The sequence below is a fragment of the Cupressus sempervirens genome, chromosome 3, assembly GCF_028749045.1.
Source record: "Cupressus sempervirens isolate cs-2001-9-10 chromosome 3, ASM2874904v1, whole genome shotgun sequence".
Lineage (NCBI taxonomy): Eukaryota > Viridiplantae > Streptophyta > Pinopsida > Cupressales > Cupressaceae > Cupressus > Cupressus sempervirens.
In genome coordinates, this window is record NC_143120.1 from 855,293,555 (window position 1) to 855,313,437 (window position 19,883).

At 36.4% G+C, this 19,883-nt stretch overlaps 1 protein-coding gene and 1 long non-coding RNA gene across 3 annotated transcripts in view; one reads left to right on the forward strand and one right to left on the reverse strand.

Moving 5' to 3' along the window:
- Positions 1-19,883, forward strand: part of LOC149569475 (Lactoylglutathione lyase / glyoxalase I family protein) — a 34,077-nt gene that overhangs the window by 13,246 nt on the left and 948 nt on the right. The window lies entirely within an intron of this gene.
- LOC149569476 (uncharacterized) lies at positions 812-19,854 on the reverse strand. Of its 2 annotated transcripts, XR_016362749.1 has the most exons (3): positions 19,687-19,854; positions 19,245-19,527; positions 812-1,374 (listed from the first exon to the last, which is right to left on the reverse strand). It is a non-coding gene; the product is annotated as an uncharacterized LOC149569476 (long non-coding RNA). The 2 variants fall into 2 exon arrangements; XR_016362748.1 differs by having other exon boundaries at positions 19,245-19,854.

The window sequence follows — 19,883 nt, forward strand, 5'->3', positions numbered from 1 at the left end:
GGCTCCTTAAATAGGTTTACAAAGATGATGTTTCTAAATGAAACAATTGTGAACTGAAGACAAAAAAGGAAACTTCCTAAATCAACTGAGATGACCATTAAAGAAACATTACAATATTTTAATACCCTCCCTTAATGGTCATCGTTCAAACAACCCTACAGAAGATAATTTGTAGGTCTTTTGGTCACAAATGCATTGAGAAGGTTGCCCCCTTCTCATTAGAACATTCTGCAAAATGAGTTTTCTGCTGAGACCCTCCCTCATTCTCTAAAACTTCTGGAAATGACCAAGATAACCAAAATCCATCCAAACCGCTGTTGGGAAAACAAAAGCTATACCTCCCTGTTGTTAAGTTTTAGAACCAGAATAAGAATGCGATAATCAGAAATACAATAACAAATGACACAACTTTTGTCCTAGGAAAAACCCTTCTCTGAGGGAAACAACCCAGCCCACAAAATGATGATTTCTTTATTCAGAGTTCACAACTCATTACAAAAATTCTGCTCATTATCGATGTCTTCAGAAGGACAGTGAATAAGCCTGCAGTTTAGCTTTTATAATTGATTCATAATCAATAATAATGAATTCCTGAAACTACAGAACAATCACACATTGATCAGGAGTAGCAAAAACAACAGTATAACATTGACTAAGTACAGAATTCTGAGAATTGATATACACGATGCAGAGTATATCTGATCACAATGCATAGAGAATAATGACTATACGTGATATCCATAGTAGTTGTTACAAAAGTTCTTTTATGCAGCTCTCATATAGTGGAATAACAAACACACATAAAAACGAGTTGCTGAAAGTCCAATACAATAAAAGTTCACGCATGTTTTCCTTAAACACTGACAATAGTAGAAAAATGGCACACCATTTTGAACATGTTGCTTGTGATTACCAAAAGGTGAGAGAAAGAGGCACATGCAAAATTACTAGAGAATGAATCGACATGATTCAGTGCTAAGTAAATCCATGATGCCGGGTCACTCTGATGTTGTGTCATCTCATACATGGTGCAAAGTCATCCATTTCCAGTGGAGAATAGAACAATACAACTGGCGTCAAGCACCTCAACATGTGATGACGATTATGGTATGAAGGAGCTTTCTCAAAGCTACCTTAAACATTAACACCTGTAGCCAAAGATACTAAGGCAACTTTTGAAAACTGAAACCATTATTCTAAGGAAAAATCAGCAAACTCTTGTGTAGATTGTTGCCCTAGCAACTCTAGTTGCAATCTAAAACAGCTGCAAGAAACCACTATTTTTGAGGAGAAAATTCTCAAACCATGAAATGATTTTTGAGGAGAAAATCATAAAAACCAAACACATTTTTCTGGAGAAAAATCGATCAAAACCTACAAACATTTTTTAGGAAAAAATCGTGAAGACCCAAACACTGAAACATCAACAAGTAGCCAGCACAATTTCAGGGACAGGAATCAGGAAGCAAAAAAAAATCATTTTTGAGGAAAAACAGTAAAACCTTTATACAAAACAGTTTTTTTTTGGAAAAAAATTATACAAAACCCACAATATCTTTTTTATAAACCCACAAAATTATTAACCCAACAGAATATTTTAAGGAGAAAATTTATTAAAACTGATGAACAATTTTTTTCAGGAAAAAAACTATATAAGAAAACCCACCACTATTTTTTTATGTAGAAAAAATCAGAAAAAACAAAAATAAAACATTCTATGCTACAGACACTTGTGTAAGACACGCAAAAACAAATTGCTAAACCAATGTAATGCTTCTGTTATGAAATTACAAGCTGCAGCAGAATTTCCATTCTCTAATTCGAAATCCCAGCTGGTTATTGGGGATTTATTATAGAAACAACTACAACTATAGCAAAATGAAGGACAACTTTCATACCAGAGCAGTGCTTCTTTAGGAAATATCTATGACAAACGATTATAGACAAATTGTCTGAAATGTGTATTGCAGAAAGGAAGTTCAGAAGTGGCAGCAATAGGAAACCTCTTGACAGGCTGCAGTGTTTCTAGACCTACACGTTTGCCTAGCTACTGTTGAGAAACCAATCACCAATCAGACCTTTGATCACTGGAACTAGGGTCTATGCTGAAGGATTTAACACTGTAAATCTTCTGGGGTTCCACCAGGGGTTTGTCGTGAGAAGGGGTATGATGTTTCTGACTTGCAGAGCATTGAAAAATAATAATAATGTTCTAGAATGCCTTCTTTCTCTAATGCAATTTTTTTATCACAACCTCAACAATCAAGAAAGCAGACTTTTGCTTTCTTTCCATCTTTAAAACCCAATTGAAAGCAATTATTAATTTCATTCTACATGTCATGTCAAGAAAGCATCAGAGCTGGCAGAGATAGAATTTGGCTGAGAAGAGGAAAGGGCAATTCGGATACCTCTTAATTGGCCCCAGGCCCATGACTGAAAAATAGGACAAGTAATTCAGAAAACTAATCATCCTGTTTTATTAAAATATTGCCTTAGCTTTTGGGAACTTAATTAACAAGAAGAAGCCTAGCAATTTTATTACTTATTTCTGAACATGCTAAATGAGAGGGGACATTACAAAAAACCAAAGAGCCCTCCCGATTTACAAAAACCCACCAAGATATACGGGAGAATACCCTAGCTGAATAGAAATCTGACCCAAAAACATGAAACACAAGCCAAAACCCTTGAAGGGGAGCCTGCAGACCCTATCAAAACACAAGCGAACCTCAGGTTGCAATGCAAAAGAAAACCCTTCTGCACACACAAAGAAAGTATTGACAAACCCCAAGCAAAAATACTGTCATCGCATGCTTTCTGCCCTTAGATAAGGGCACACACACGCCTTGAAAACCTCAAGGACAAAAGAAAATCATGGGTTTTTGGAAACCCTAGCACAAGAGGTCATGTTATGTGGAGCCTAATCAGACTTAGAGGTTAATTATTTCCATGTTATGTGGAGCCTAATCAGACTTAGAGGTTAATTATTTCCCACTTTCTTCAGCGCAGTTTCCCCCTAGATTTCTTCTACGGGGGTTTGGGGGTAGCACTCCTATGATCAAGGGGCAATGCCCCCAGGGTCTAGGGGCTTTGCCAAGGCGAGGTCCTGGGGTCGTGGCCCAGTGCACTCCCTATCGAATAGGGTGGGGTTGAGGGGCAGTGTCCCTGAAGCCAAAAATGTATTTACTATTGTAAAAGGCTTTAGGAGTTAATTTTTCTATGGGAGTTAATTTTTCTATTAGATGATATACTCTAGCCCTAATTTTGTAACTGTCATAAGTCTTGTATAAGATGGCTTAGGATTAGGGATTTTATGATGTATGATGATTTAGTAGCTTCTTGCAGTGGTATTGATTTAATCATATTGAAGTCACTGGTTAATAATTGGACTTGTTGTTTGGTGGGCACAACCCAGGGCTTGGGTGAGCCACATTAAATCTTTGTGTCTTTTATTCACTTGTGTGCTTTATTCCATTGTGATATTGGTTATATTTGCATGTAATTGTTATTTATGTCTCTCTAATCCTAACAGGTCTCACAGAAAACAACACGAACCATGGATCTTAGAGTTGTCACAATATCGTGAACGCAAAATCCTTTGACGCCCATGAACATCAAATAAGCGGAAATCACAAAATGAAAAAGAACAGCTAGCACATGTTCTAAAAGAATCACACGATTTCAGAGAAAACAACAGTCATGGGAGGAGAAGCCGTGGTAGAAAAAATGACATGAATGAAATTCACAAGTTCAACACTCATGAGCAGAAAAACACTAAAATATACACAGAAAGCCACAAGCTCCCACAATCACATTTTTTCTTGGAGAAAAAATAAAAAACAAGATGGCCTTTGAAAAAAAAGGGAAGAACCATTTCTCAGAAAACTAGGCAGGTCCTGCAAAATCCTCCATGAAAAAACTTCGAATTTCTCAACAAAATAAAGCTATTTCAAAAAAAAGGCCTCCAAAACAAATTTCTAGAAAAAATCCAACTAAGAATAGGTTCAATTTTTTCTTAAAAAATTTGCCAAAATTTATGAACCCCTTCAACTTGCTGTGACCATGTTATGGTAAATAATGATATTTCTAAATGAAACAATCGTGAATGGAAGACAGAAAATGAAACTTCCTAAAGCAACTAAGATGACCATTAGAGAAATTTTGCAATATTTTAATAGAACCAAATCCTTGAAATCTTCAGATCAAACATTCATACAAAAGAGCACTAGCAAATAAAATTCAGGTTTGTAAACATGTTGTGAGGTTTTTTGCACCACTGCCTCATTGCAATTATGACCCCCTCATTTTGCTAAGCAGTTGGAGTTGCAGTCCTAGGTTGTCTTACCTAGTGGCAATTTCAAGTCTCTTACTCCTTGGGCTCAAGTTTGAGCATGGATAATTAGGGGATTAGTGTTCAGTTAGATGATTGCAGCCAATAGATGAGGCATCTCTTTGCAACTTCACCTTGAGGTGGCTTGGAGAAGCCAAAGTTCAGTAAGTCTCGAGGCAGCATGTAGCATGAGGAATAATCCTCAGGGCAGGGTGGAATCTGCCTGCCCTTGAGGATTCAAAATTCTTCCTCTTACTTAAACTTCTGCCCAAGCTTGAGAGTGAACATAAGACACAATACCACACCAACTTGCATTGCTATGAGAAAGTAAAAGGAGAAAAGGGTGATTTGATGAAGTTTCAAGGATGATGTATGAAGGCAAAGTGTGATTCCTCAAAGTTTGGGGAATGGTGTAGCACACACATGCACATTCAAACTATTTCATCTGTTATAGACAAGGAACAACCAAATAACACCACAGATTCGAATTTTCAATAATTTTTTGTTCACGAACCTGCTTCTAGAATGTTCAGCAAATCCTTAAATGACAAAAAAAACTTTAAAAACAGAAAATTACCCCTTTTGGCAGATTTTCACAATTCTTGAATTTTGCCATTTTTTGGCAATTTTCAAATTAAGCCCTTTGAAACGTAGAATTTTAACTAAAATTTTCTTAGACTACGATAAAAAACTGCCAACTAATCTTCGAAATTAGAAGGATAATTTTGAAGTTATTACAAGAAATAAAACTCCAAAAAGGCAGAAAAAACATTAAAGGCTAAATTCAGGGGTCTACACGGACTTTCTAGCAATCAAAAAATTGTTGAAACGGTCACCAACAGAGCAGAGCTGAGTTTGCAATCCACACAACTCTTTCTGATGAAGCCACCTGTAAAATTTCAAGAAAAATCCACATCTAAGTCAAAGTTGTGACTCTCAAAAGTCTCTGCATCTCAGAAGTCCATGTGCCTTAGAGAATCCTAAATTCCTCTAAGAACCTCGTTGTGGAATGGAGTGAAGAAGTGGCAAGTTTGAAACACCTAGACTTGAACAAAATTTAATTCATTGGCAACCTGATTAAAAGGCGAAGAAGTGGGATCAGTTGAATTTCATCTTGTGAGGAAAAGATAATGATCGAGAAAATTCCTTGGAAGGTGGTAGATTCCACCCACCTCCAAGGACTTTTAACACCCTTATGAGCATATGATCTTGTCTGAGGTCATTTGATTGTTGATTTTTCAACACCATTTAGCATATATATGATTAAAAGAACAAAGCTTTTAGAGAGACTATAGAGAAAATTTTCATTTTGGATCTCATTCCTTGTTAGAAAGTAAAGTCCACCAAGATAACTGAGAGGTGGGGGCGGGGGGGGGGAGGGGTGAATCAGTTATCTGATCAATACAACTTGTATCAACCTTATTAAATCTTAAACATGTGATCAATATCAACAACCATAAGAAGATACACATACACAATAACACCAGATATGTTAACTAGGGAAACCCTTGATCAGAGGCAAAACCTTGGTAGGGATGGTAACCACAAAATGATGTACTAAACTATAAATTCCTTGTAATTGGATGGACTCTGTTAGGAGCCAATGAAATACATTTAGTACATATTAGTCCCTGTTAGGAGACTTTGAATCCCTATTAGGAGTTGTAGAAGGAAGATGGACCTATTATCCAAACAATTTTAGGGGCAAGACTACCGAACTCACTGTCCAATTGGCTTTTGTATTATTCCTTTCAGAATAATAGAAATGCAGCTGATCTCAGCAACTCAAACTCTTGCTCTATCCTCTTACATGCCTCTACTGCACCAAAACACTTCACTGATCTCAATACCAAATCTACAAACTTGCATCACAATAATCCCTTTGATCACTTGCTTTAACCAATCTTCTTCACTTATTGCATTCACAATCACTTACATACATTCCATATTTCATCACAAGGAAAGTAACTTTCCTTTAGACCATGTACCCAAATAATTCATTGAGTCGGCCTTGAGGCTTTCCCAATTACAATTATAATAAGACCTCATTAAGATAATACAATACATTACATTTTTCCATAATCACAAAATATTGTTGGCTCACCTTCTTCACAATTTCTCACACGTGCGACCTCGGACTTCACACACTCGCTGACGTCATCATCATGTTGTCTTCTGTCTTTGTCTAACTACGCTTAACCAAATTCTATCCCTGTTAGGAGATATAATTCAATCACCAAAAACCACTTCTTAAGAACTCTGTCTGCAAACTATCTTTTGTAAATCACAAATAACTCTCACCAGTCTTCGACTTCCATGCACTTAACCACTAAATCAAGACGCTGTAGAACATGTCCATGTGCTTGACCTCATCGTCAATACTCAATCCATACAACCTCAATCTCTATCTGCTACTTTGCCAATTTTCTCAATATGTTGACATCCATGACAAACATAGTCATGAATGCAACACACAGTCAAGTCGTCAATCTCTCCAATGCTCCAGCAATGCTAGGATACTGACGCAGTGCAAGGCAGGAGAATCCCCAAAGGAGATGTCCTAGCCTCCAGTAAATAGCCACACAACGGAAGATAAACAATAACACAGATATTTAGATCCAAAATAATGCTAATATAATCACAAGATTTACATCCAACATGCCTGGCTATAAGGCCTTCCTGGTTACGGCTAGCTAGCCCAGATCTGCAATGTAGTAGAAAACCCCAAGAAGAGTCTAAACTTATTCTTGCAAGACACCAGGCAACCTTTTTGTTTCCCAAGCTACAGCTACTAGTTGTGCTCAACTTCTCTCTTCTCAGCTACTCTCTAGCTAACTTCCTCCATGTTGGATGATGAATAATGACAACACAAGACCCTCTACTTATACCAAACCAAGCCACAAGTTAGAGTAACAAGTTACATTAAATAAACCCTTAAGCCACAAGTTATATTTATTCTTTTTAGAAAGAAACAAATCTTCTTCTTTTTTAAATATTCCTCTAATTTTCATTACTTTCTCTCTCCATTTTTAAAAATAATTTATTGTTCTCTATTTTTTCTTCTCTTTTAATTATAAACTATGCCCCATTTTATTTTGTGATGCAAAATGCTCCTACATCAGACTCCCCAAGTAAATAGAAAGGCATGTCCCATAGTTTGATGTCAAACGAAATTTCTCCAACCAACTTCATCTTCACCAAAGGTTTCCAATCCATCCCAAATAGAAGAACAAATCTCCACTCAAACATCAGAATCGAATGAACCTCAGTAACCCAATCAACATGCTCACTCCCAGGAACAAATTGAAAAAAAAGGTGCACCAACAATCTCTGCAACCGATCACAACCATTCATGATAACATCCTCATACATGAAAGCCATATAAGCTCAAATCAACAATAAGAGCAACATGTAAATCCTCAGCCAAATCAACCACAGGCAAATCAAGAACATACAGATCTGCAGTATCATGTAGATCCTCAACCACATCAACAACTAGTGAATCTACACCAGCAACATGTAAATCCAACTCGACGTCAGTAGCAACATCCATATCCTCAACAAAAGAATGTCCAGCAACATGTGAATCCAAAACCATATCCACATCAGCAACAATATGAAAATTCATATCAACCATATCAGCAATAACTGATACATTTGTAATCATCTCAGCAACAACATATGAATGTAGATCCATATCAGCAACTATATGCAATCCTCATAATCAGCAATCTCATCATCCACGATAAGATGCTCTGCAATTTCCATGGAAAATTTATTCAACTGATCATGAAAATAAGTCTCCATCTCAGCATCAACAAGGTTAGGAATCTCTTTAGCACCAACCACAAGTTGCTTTACAGGTTCCGCATCAAACTCCACAAACTAATCAACAAACCCAACTTCCACCTCAACCTTGCCATGCCCTCTTCTCTCTGGAACAAGTCTTCTAACCGGCCAGACAACTTGCTTTTGGATTGATAAACTCCAGCTCCATAAATCTCTACGAAACTCAACCATGCCTTCCTTAACTCGATCAGTCAAACTAGCTACCAGTCGAACAGTAACTCGATTGGTCAAACTAGCTTCTCCACCATATCACAGAGATTTGCAATCACCTTAGGGTCCAATCTTCTCAGAGGCATCTTCCAAAATCTTCGTAAACCCTCTGCAATAAATCCACACTCAATAATCACCAATCAGATCAAACTTTCAGTCAACAAGATCAAATTCCATCTTTGCAACCATCGATCCATCTACAAGTCCTCTACAATTGTAAGTCAGAACCACGATCTGCTACCTCACAACAAAGATATCTAGGACTTCAGAAGGAACAATCCATCACAAGATCGAACTTAGCTCTGATACCACTTGACGCAGTGCAAGGCAAGAGAATCCCCAAAGGAGATGTCCTAGCCCCCAACAAATAACCACACAATAGAAGGTAAACAATACAAGATATATTTAGATCCAAAATAATACCAATATAATCATTAGATCTACATCCAACATGCTCGGCTATAAGGGCCTTTCGAGTTACGGCCAAATACATAAGCAATTACAATAGTAATTCTACAAGATCTCGCAATATCCAAACCCTAGCTAGCCCAGATCCGCAATCTAGTAGAAAACCCCAAGAAGAATCTAAACTTGTGCTCGCAAGACACCAAGCAACCTTCTTGTTTCCCAAGCCGCAATTACTAGCTCTACTCATTTCTCTCTTCTCGGCTACTCCTCTCTAGTTGACTTCCTCCATGTTGGATGATGAATAATAACAACACAAGACCCTCTACCTATACCAAGCCAAGCCACCAATCGGCATAGCAAGTTACATTAAATAAACCCTTGCATCAAATAAACCCTCAAACCACAAGTTACATTTTTTATTTTTTTATTTTTATTTTTAAAAAAATTCTCTAATTTTCGTCACTTTCTCTCTCCATTTTTTTTATAATTTTTGTTTTTTTTTTTTTTTTCTCCTCTTTTAATAATAAACAATGCCCATTTTGTTTTGTGATGCAAGATGCTCCTACATTAGATACTCCCCTATAGGAATATCAAAAACATTCATGCTAACAATCTCCCCATTTGGCATTGATGCCAACATAGATGAAAAACATCTAAGTTCCAAGATTACCAAAGGTACTATTCTACTGCTGCTGCTACTCTTATCTTTTGAAATCCTTTTCTTCAATCAAATATGAATTTCTCAGGAACAACTATTGCTCCCACTGGTATACTTCTCTCATTGACATAACTCTCCCTTATTCTGTATGCATTCTCCCCCATTGAACTCGATCTTTTCTTTATAACTCTCCCCCATTCACTGGAGATTCTCCTCACAAGATACTGTTGATTAGTGGATCATTTTGTGAGTACCATCCCCACTGGGGTTTTCCCTTAGCTAGGGTTTCCCTAGTTAACAAAATCTGGTGTTATGAATTACTTTGTTTTATGGTTATGTTTACTGTTCAACATAATTAGTTTACTTTCTTATGCAAGTTATAAGTTGGTTAAAGATCCAATTTTGTGCAAAATTTTGTGAAATATTGATTCACCCCCTCCCCCCTTTCTTAATATTTCCTATTTCTAACAAGCTCAATATTTTCTATATAACTCTCTCTCATTCACAGGAGATTCAAAGGAGAATGCATACGGAATAAGGGAGAGTTATGTCAGTGAGAAAAAGTATATCAGTGGGAGCAGCAATTGTTCCTAAGAGATTCAGATTTGATTGATGAAGAGGATTTGAAAAGATGAGAGTAGCAGCAACAAAAGAGCAATATGTTTGGTATTCTTAGAACTTAAATGTTTTTCATTTATGTTGCCATCAATGCCAAAGGGGGAGATTGTTAGCATGAATGTTGATGATATTCCTTTGGGGGAGTATCCTAGCATTGTTGGAGCATTGGAGAGATTGACAGTATGACTATGTGTTGCATTCATGACTATGCTTGTCATTGATGTCAATCTCTCCAATGCTCCAACAATGCTAGGATACTCTGTTAGAAATAGGAAATATTGACAGGGGGGAGGGAGTGAATCAATATTTCACAAACTTTAGCCCAAAATTGGATATCTTTAACAACTTTATAATATGCATAAGAAAGTAAACTAACTATGTTGAACAATAAGCATAACCATGCAATCAAAGATTCATAACACCATATTTTGTTAACTAGGGAAACCCTGGCCAAGGGAATACACCGGTGGGATGGTACACACAAAATGATCCACTAATCAAAAGTATCTTGTGAAAAATATTGACCTTGTCATTAGTTTGTTACATGCATATAGTGTCTCGGTCCTTGTTAGAGGATGTAGGCCTTGTTAGAAGCCTCAACCCTATTTGGAGTTGTGATATACGATTACAAAATGTATGCAAGATGAGCTCACTGCCCAAACATGCAATGTACAATATAGTTCTTCAAAACAAAGAGATGGATACAAAAGCCTCTTTACACTGCTATTGACATCTTCAAAATCTGATATTGCCGTTGCTGCTCATCACAAAATTCGCATTCCTCTGATCATACATTAGAATTCACATCACATTTAACAATCTTCCTTTATGCCTTGCTAATTTACAAATATCTGTTAGTCAGCTTTCATTCTTTTATATATTTTACCAAAATACAAAATTAGCTTTTGCCCACTTAAGGTTAACATTTAGAATGTCGTCCCTAATTAGTTAAGTAGTCATTTCATAAACAAAATAATTCCTTAACCCAAGATATCCATTTTCTCATCATGCTTTGTTTTGTTTGTATACAGCTGAAACTAGTAATCTCATCATAACTTTGTTTGTACAGTCCATACTGTCATGCGCACTCACGTACATCATCATCACAATCTCAGGTATCTGTACCTAACTTTACACGTGTCAATAATGTCCCTGTGAAGCTCACCAATTAAAACTCTATTTGTGCTACCCGATAAATTGTTCAACACACAATTTTCTAAGTACAACTGTCATATCTTCATCTTCATGTTTTGTCCACTTCATAGGACTGATATGTCGCCATAAATGACAACATCAAAATGTCTAGCCTAGCCAAATTGTCAACAATCTCCTCCTTTGGCATTGAATGGCAACATATGGAAAAATTGGCAAAGTCCCAAATAAAAATTTCAAAAACTTTACAAAATTAGCCTTTACAAAAATTTCAAAAACTGTGGATCATTACATACATATACCATCTTTTCCTTATATCTCCTAATTACATTATAGCTCTACCTTATATATACATACACAATTTTCCTTATCTCTCCCCCTTTGACATCAATGACAAAGGTGTCAAAACTTATGTACAAGTCAAAATTTGTTGCCTTTACCCTCAAGGTTGTTGCTGACTGGTAATCCGTGAGATGCAATCATCAAAATTATGTTTCAAAATGGAGAACTCCATGTCCCATTTGTCCTTTACTGAATCTGAAATGCTCAATACTACACATAGCGCATAAGAAGCAATATCTACTGCTTCCATATTTGTATAGACAAATTTTTCATATGATGCCTTAACTGACAAGCATTCCTTCAACTGTCTTGTACAAGATCAATTTTCAAGGTAAGGCGCTCCCTTAACAATGAAAATCTCTTCAGCATCATCTCCTTTTGTAGCTCCAAAAGCCTGATTTCATCATTGATTTTGCTGACTCTCCTTTCTAGATCAACAATCTGAACTGAGGATGCTACATTCATTCATAAGTGCCTCTATTTCTCTGAGTTTAGTGCTTAGCTCATTCGAAATATCTTTGACAAATATGTGTTCTCCAACACAGTTTGCATACACAATCTTTCCTTTTGTCAGACATTGTCTTAATTTCTTGATCTTCTCATCAAGTTTCTTCAAATCACTTCTGATGTTGTCACAGACTTTTCTAAATATCTCTGCATCATGCAACGTTTGTGCCTTCACAGTGGCTATATCTGATAAGTTAGTGAACTCTAGTGAACTCTGTGTCAAAAGCTTGAATTACAGCCTTTGCTCTATCATATGGATCAGATTTTGTTATCCTTACTAATATTGCGCTCTGAAGTCTGTTTGTTACTTCCATCAACGAACTCTGAAGACTCTTCACCTTCTTGTTCTTCTTTATAATCTTGCTAAGTGATGAGATCAACTCTGTTTGATCATCATCATCTGATCCTGTCAAGGCTGCTACTGCAAGGGGTGTTCTAGAAGAACTAGATACACTTGCCTTCTTTTCTTCTTCCTCCTTTTTCTTTTCTTGTGCTATCTTCTTATCCTCTTCTTCTTTCTTTCCTCCTCCTTTACCTCTTCTTCTTGCTTCTTCCTTTGTTCCTTCTTCTTTACCTCTTCTTCTCTTTTTTCCTTTTCTTCTAACTTCTTCTTTTTTGCTTCTTTGTCCATCTCCTCCTTTTCTTTCTTTCTATTCTCCTCTTCAACCTTATTCTTCTCTTCTTCTTTTCTCCTCGTTTCTTCTAATCTCTTCTTTGTCTCAGCTTCTTTCTTTCTCTTCTTCCTTGCTCCTTTCTCTTCCTCATCCTCAAAACTTGTGTTGCTGACCAAATTGTCATCAATGGATGGCCCAAAATCCTTAAATGGATCTTTTGATGTGTCTAAGGTAATTCTTGTACCATCCACTTGCATGGTATCAGTACCAATAGTTACTTGCGAAGTTGCAGATGGTGTCTCTAACAATGTTGTTGTTGTTGCAGGTGTCTCAACTAATGGTGTCACTTCATCCTTCTTCTCTGTTGGTTCTCCAGTCATAGGGGTTGTTCCCCCTATATCTCTGCTTCCATGTTCTCGCCTGGGTGTGGAAGTCGTGGATTTTACAATTGCTTGCTCCATTTCCTTATTCACCTCCTCATAATTTCCTCTCATTATCAAGATTGTTCTTCTCTTGTTTCTCAAAAGGGTCTAAATACCCTTCATTATACTTTCAAGATATTCATCACTCTTTACTTCGCATAGTTTTCTTATTTGGTTCTCTCTTATACTTTTGTCCTCCTCACTCTTTTCTTCATGTTTATTAATCTATCATAAAGGTCTTTAGGGATTTGACCTTGAATGTCTTCAAATTTCTTATTAGACAGGATCATATATCTAATAGCCTCATTCTCAAGCTCTAACATGTCAATACCAATGTATAAATGATTATAATTATTCAATTGCACAAAATTGCCTTCATCAATAATAGCGCAATTTATTTTTCAATTTTAGGCTTCCAAGCCTTCATCCCTTTGCTTGCAATCTTTGATTGTTCTTCTCCTTGCTTTTCTGGTTCAGTATCCTTGGCTTTCTCAGGTGACTCTACCTGACCTCGCATTTTCTTTCCCTAATAGGTCATTAAGACCTTTTGCCTCTTTCCTGGCCCAGCTGTCATCTGCTTTAGTCTCTTCTAATTATGTGTCTCTGTTGGTTCTTGTTTAATTTTTGCCAACCTAGCTGATTTCCTTTTTGTTTCCACAATCCTTACTTCTTCCTCTTTACTAGATTCCACTAATTGAATGGTGGGTGCTTTCTGTGGTTGTTCTTGTGAGACAGCTGTATAAGGAATCGTTGATGTTGTTTCCTGGGATTCTACAACTATTATGCCTTCTGTTAATAGATTTACAGGTTAGGGTTCTGCTGTTGCAAGTGGGGTGACTAACATAATACTTTCTTGTCCACTCTTCTTCATACGTGCCATTGTATGTCTTATAGTTGTTGCTTCTTCAAGAGTCATTTGGGCTTCTTTCATGATCTTCTCATGGTGGCCTCAACCTTCTTTGTTGACTCTTCAAGCTAAGCTTGATTAGTCATCTGCATGATTTCTTCACAGGTTCCAAATCTGTTAAACTCCTCATCTCTTGCTGATTTCAGAATTACTTCCACATAGCCTTCAACTTGCTCTTCAGTAACCTCATATCTCAGTGGTTCTACATATAACATTCTAGATTCTATTGGCTCTATGTAGGTAACGTCAGTGTCAACCATAAAATATGTCATTCTTGAATTTCCTTACTAATGAAGGTAGAATTTTGTACCTTTGCTTCATCTTAGCTTGGAATGTTTTAACAATCAGATCTATGTTGCTCTCCATCTTATCAATACGATGCCTTATGTTGCTCTCTCTCTCTCTCGGTCACAGACAAGAATGGAAATCTGTTGATCAGGTGGAACATGCAAGTTATTAGTGATCTGAATCTGAATTAGGTATTCTTCACCTTCTTTATCATTTTTAAGTTTTCTACCAATTGCGCTCTCAAAATCTCACACATTCACTTTCACTTTCTCAACGCACATCTTCTAAGCTGCATGGATAAAGCCTGTTGCCATGCAATCCTCTCTAGAACTAGAACATATCTTTGATGCCATGATTTTGCATGTGAAGTTAACATCATGTTGCTTTATCTTGTTGATCACAATTCCTCTTCCATTGTACTCAGACTCAGTATTCTCCAATACAAGTTTCTTCACATTCTTCTCATTTACTGAAATTGAACCCTCATTGCATAGACCAGTCACTTCATGAATTAGGTTAGCTGATATGTCTACTACATTCTCTCCTAACAAGAACTGTCCAACATGAATTCTGCTTAATATTTCTTTTACCCAATCCTCATTTTCAAGATCATGGGAAAACAAGAACTTAATCAACTCATTCTGTCCCAGGTGCTCATAACTACTCTTAAAGTTCGTGTCTTGATTGTAAATTAGTTTGAATTCCTTAATCACATTTGTTTGCCCTACTGTTTCAATCTTGCTCATAAGGTAACTGCCAATGCTCTTTAAATATAACACTGTCTGGAATAACCGAGAACATTGTTGTAGGATCATCTTCTAAGGGTTGTATAGGGTTTATCTTCATCTTGGGTTTGGCCTCATCCTCAACATTGTGAATTAAAGTTCTATCCATCCCTACTGCAAATACTGAACTCAAATTCACAACTTAAATTTTCTAAATCCATAAAATACTTTTGCTTTGCGGAAATAGGGTTTACAGATGAATTCACTTCAATGCTGCTTTGATTGCCTTGGATTTGCTCTTAATTCGCTCATTAGCTACTCGCACGTTCAAATGATGCTCAAAATTTCGATTCTAAATCTTAAATCGTTTACATTTACCTACTTCATTAATTACACAAGCAATCCACAAAAAGTTGTTATTTCTTTACCAGTTACCTTGGTTTGCTTTGTGTATCCACATACAACTCCAAATCGTTTGCACACTTAACCAAAACATCAACACATCACATTCTACCTCATGCTAACTACGCATTCCTTAACTCTTTCTCTAACATTTCTTCTACCTTTCTAATGCTCATTCTTTTCTAGAAGTGCTTAATTCAAGTAGGACGAATCAATCACTACAATTGATTTCAATCTACCTTCAGTTGCTTCATTTGACTGCTCTTCCAAGACCACATGTGAACTTGATGGATCTTTGGCTTTGACAAATACTTCTTTAAATTCTTCTATATGCTCTCTTATATTGTCTTTCTAGGTATTGCTAGTGTTATTATTTCTTCTGAAATTCCTGTTCATATTCCTTTTGAAATTGGGATTCCTTGAATTGTTCGTCATGTCAATTCTACAGAATCTTGCTACATGACCAAAGTTGTTACGTAATTGGCATACAGGTTCATTGTTTCCAAATCTAGGTCTAGGTTGGCTAACAGGTGCTCTTCAATCTCTGGCAATATGTCCAAAGTTGTTGCACTTGTAACACACAATGTTGCTTCTCATTCCATTGTTTCCTTCGTCAAATCTTCTTCCTGCAGGGTTAGTATCTCTAAACATTCTACTATTGCTATTACTATTATCAAATTTAGGATTCTTACAGTTAACTTCTCTAGACCAAAACCATGATAATTGTAACAATAAAAATCATTAACAAGTTTAAATGACTTACGTATGCAGTCCCTTTTCATATGATCAACTTCATTACATGCATAGCATCTACCTTTGAATTCATATTTCACTTCTTTAGGTGATTCGGTTTGTTTAGGTTGCTTAGGTTCATCAACTTGCTCGGGTTGCTTGATTATCAGATTGATTTGACTCAATCTTATTCAGATCTTTTTCTTGCATAGGCTGATGATTTTAAGGATTAGGTTGCTTTCTAGCTTGAGATTCTTAGCTGACTTTTCTCCAATGAAATATCCAAGACCAGTCTTATCATAAGGTCTCTGAAAAGACATTTGTTCATCAATCTTCTCACTACTAGAATATATTTTCTTGAAATGTTGCTTAGACTAAGTTAACTTTCTTTTTACATTAGTGTTATACTTCTCAAGTTCTGCATATTGCAACTTGATAGACTCAAGCTCAGATGTCACTTTGGTAAGGTTGGATCTCAGATCTGCATTCTCAAACTTCAAATCTGATTCAATTTTACTGTCATCATTTTTTAGGCTCAACTTTAGATCTATAATCTTAAGTTCATGCTTCAGGATCTCATTTTCTTTCTTCAATCTTCATCACTTTCCTTAATCCAGTCTTTAGGCTCTTTCTTTGATTTGAGATGATCTATCTTATCTTTCAGCTTTCCAATGTAGTCTTTAGCATCTTCATATCTTTCTTTCAAAGCATCTCTTTCTTCAGTAAGAATATCAATCTGCTCAAAACTTTCTTCTAGGTTCTTCTGTAACTGTTTCATATCCATAGGGATCTTACTCAAGCTATTAAGCCTTCTATGAGTAACTGAACTCTAATACCAATTGTTAGAAATAGGAAATACTGAGAGGGAGGGGTGAATCAGTATTTTACAAACTTTAGCCCAAAACTGGATATTTTTAACAACTTTATAATATGCATAAGAAAGTAAACTAACTATGTTGAATAGTAGGCATAACCATGCAATAAGAGACTCATAACACCATATTTTGTTAACTAGGGAAACCCCGGCCAAGGGAAAACTTCGGTGGGGACGGTACCCACAAAATGATCCACTAGTCAAAAGTATCTTGTGAAAGATATTGACCCTGTTAGGAGTTTATTGCATGCATATAGTGGATCGGTCCTTGTTAAAGCACTTAGGCCTTATTTGAAGCCTCAACCCTGTTAGGAGTTGTTATATACAATTACAAAATGTAGCATGATGAGCCCACTCCCCAAACATGCAATGTACAATATAGTTCTTCAATACAAAGAGATAGATACAAAAACCTCTTTACACTGCTACTGATATCTTCAATATCTATTACTATCTCTACTATTCATCACAAAATTTGCATTCCTTCTATCTTACATCAGAATTCGCATCACAAAACATCACATTTAACAATCTTCCTTTATACCTTGCTAATTTACAAATATCTGCCAGTCGGCCTTCATGCTTTTATATATTTTACCAAAATACAAAATTAGCATTTGCCCATGTAGGGTTGACATCTAGAATGTTGTCCCTAATTAGTTAAGTAATTATTTTGTAAACAAAATAATTCTTTAACCCAAAATATCCATTTTCTCATCATGCTTTGTTCTATCTGTATATTGCTGAAACTGGAAAACTCGTCATAACTTTGCCTGTACAGTCCATACTGTGTTACGCACTCGCATACGTCATCATTACAATCTCTAGTATCTGTACCTAACTTCGCACGTCTCCATAATGTGCCTGTGAAGCTCGCCAATCAAAACTCTATATGTTTTGTCTGCTAAACTGTTCAACACTTTGACACTTTTCTAAGTACAACTGTCTTATCATCTTCATGTTTTGCCCACTTCATAGGACTGATATGTTGCCATAAATGACAACATCAAAATGTCTAACCTGGCCAAATTGCCAACTACTCCCCAAAGGAATATCATCAGCATTCATGCTAACAATTCCATCATCTAGTAAGGTCTGTTTCATTTTGCTGATATATGACAGACTGTGTTCCAAAAGACAACTTCAAAACCTACTACACAACTTTTACTAGCATACTTAGTAAAATGCTAGACTTGATTCTAGATGATTTGAGTTAATCTGCTGCTATTCAGTCTGTTTATCTTGTTTCCTTTAGTTTTATTGTATTTTCATTTGATATGCTTGTTTAATGTTGATGCTCTAATAAAAAGTACATACACATGAAAATTGCAATATGGAGTATTTTTTTCTTTGTTCAGATTCCAATGTCTGTGGGTTTTAACATTATTATTAAGTTCCGGATTACAAAGAACATCTCTCCTTCCTCTATATATGAACAGAATAATTGTGTTTATAATAGTTAGACTAGGCCCTCTCTTTGACCAAGTTGAACGAAGATTTTAGAAACTCAATTTCTCTGGCACCAGCAGGGCTTATCGTAGTCCAGCTGCTTTTGGTTGGATTTTGTGAAATAATCTTGGCTCTCTCATTGCCCTTGGAGCTGCTACATTGGCCAAAATACTATATACTTGCAAGTGGTATTTTAGGCTCCACTCAAATGTACCCATCTGCTGTTTGTGGTAAGGTGACTCATCTTAGTAGTAGTACTTTGAAGGGGAAAAATGTTTAGCATAGATCCATGGGTACTAATACCCATGACCCCGGGATGCATACCAGGATGTGTACTGGATGCTGGTACACATACCCAAGTACCAGGTTCTCACTGAGAACTGGAGAGCATCATAGCTAAGGACCTTGTTTAAGATTTCTGACTTTTGTTTTAGTTTTTTGTTTCATATTAGCTTGATGTTTACCAAACTTATTTCAATATGTATCCACTAATCAGTTTGAAATAATTTGTATTACATTTCAATTTGTGTACTTCTTTTTCTTGTTTTGATTACTCAATGTCATTATACTTTCAGATTTTCTATCAAATATTAAATTATGTAAGATAAATTGACGTACCCATCCTATTTTGAAAAAATATCTATGCCCATCTCTGATGTACCCAAGTACGTCGTCTCCGTGCAACCTTGTTGTTTAAGGTTAGTATTGGCTATCAAGAAAAAGAAAGCATATGAAGTCCAGGGCAAGATTTGGTCACCTTCCGCCATGTTCTGTGATCAGCCAACAAGCCAGCAGGTCGGTTGGCAAACTGGGTCCTGTTTTGAAAAATTAGTTCTACCCATCTCTGAAATACCCAAGTACTTCTGCCTCCGTGCAACCTTTTTTTTAAAGATGAGTATTGCCTATCAAGAAAAAGAAAGCATATGAAGTCCAGGGCAAGATTTGGTCACCTTCCACCATGTTTTCTGCTTGGCTAACAAGCCGGCCAGCTGGTTAGCCAACTGGCCCCTTGACAATAGATTCAAGAAGAGAAATTTTTCCTGGAGATGAGTTCAAACAACGAGTGCAGATCAGTAGATTGCTAGTCTAGATTCAAGACAATGCAAATTAATCTGTTGCTATTCAGTTTTTCTGGTGGCCCCGCTAGTTTCACTATATTCCTATATGCTTGTTTAACTTGATGCCCTTCAATTTCTTACTTTATATGAATTGACTCTTCCAGTTCTCTTCAATGTGGAGTGCTGTCCTAATGTTCAAATTCCAGCGATTATAGATTTTGACCCCATTATAAAGTTCCAGAGTAAACAGAACCTTGTTTCTTGCTCTATAAATAACCAAAATAAATGCGTTTATACAGTTAGACTAATGATTTGTAGTTCTGGGTTTTGATGAACAG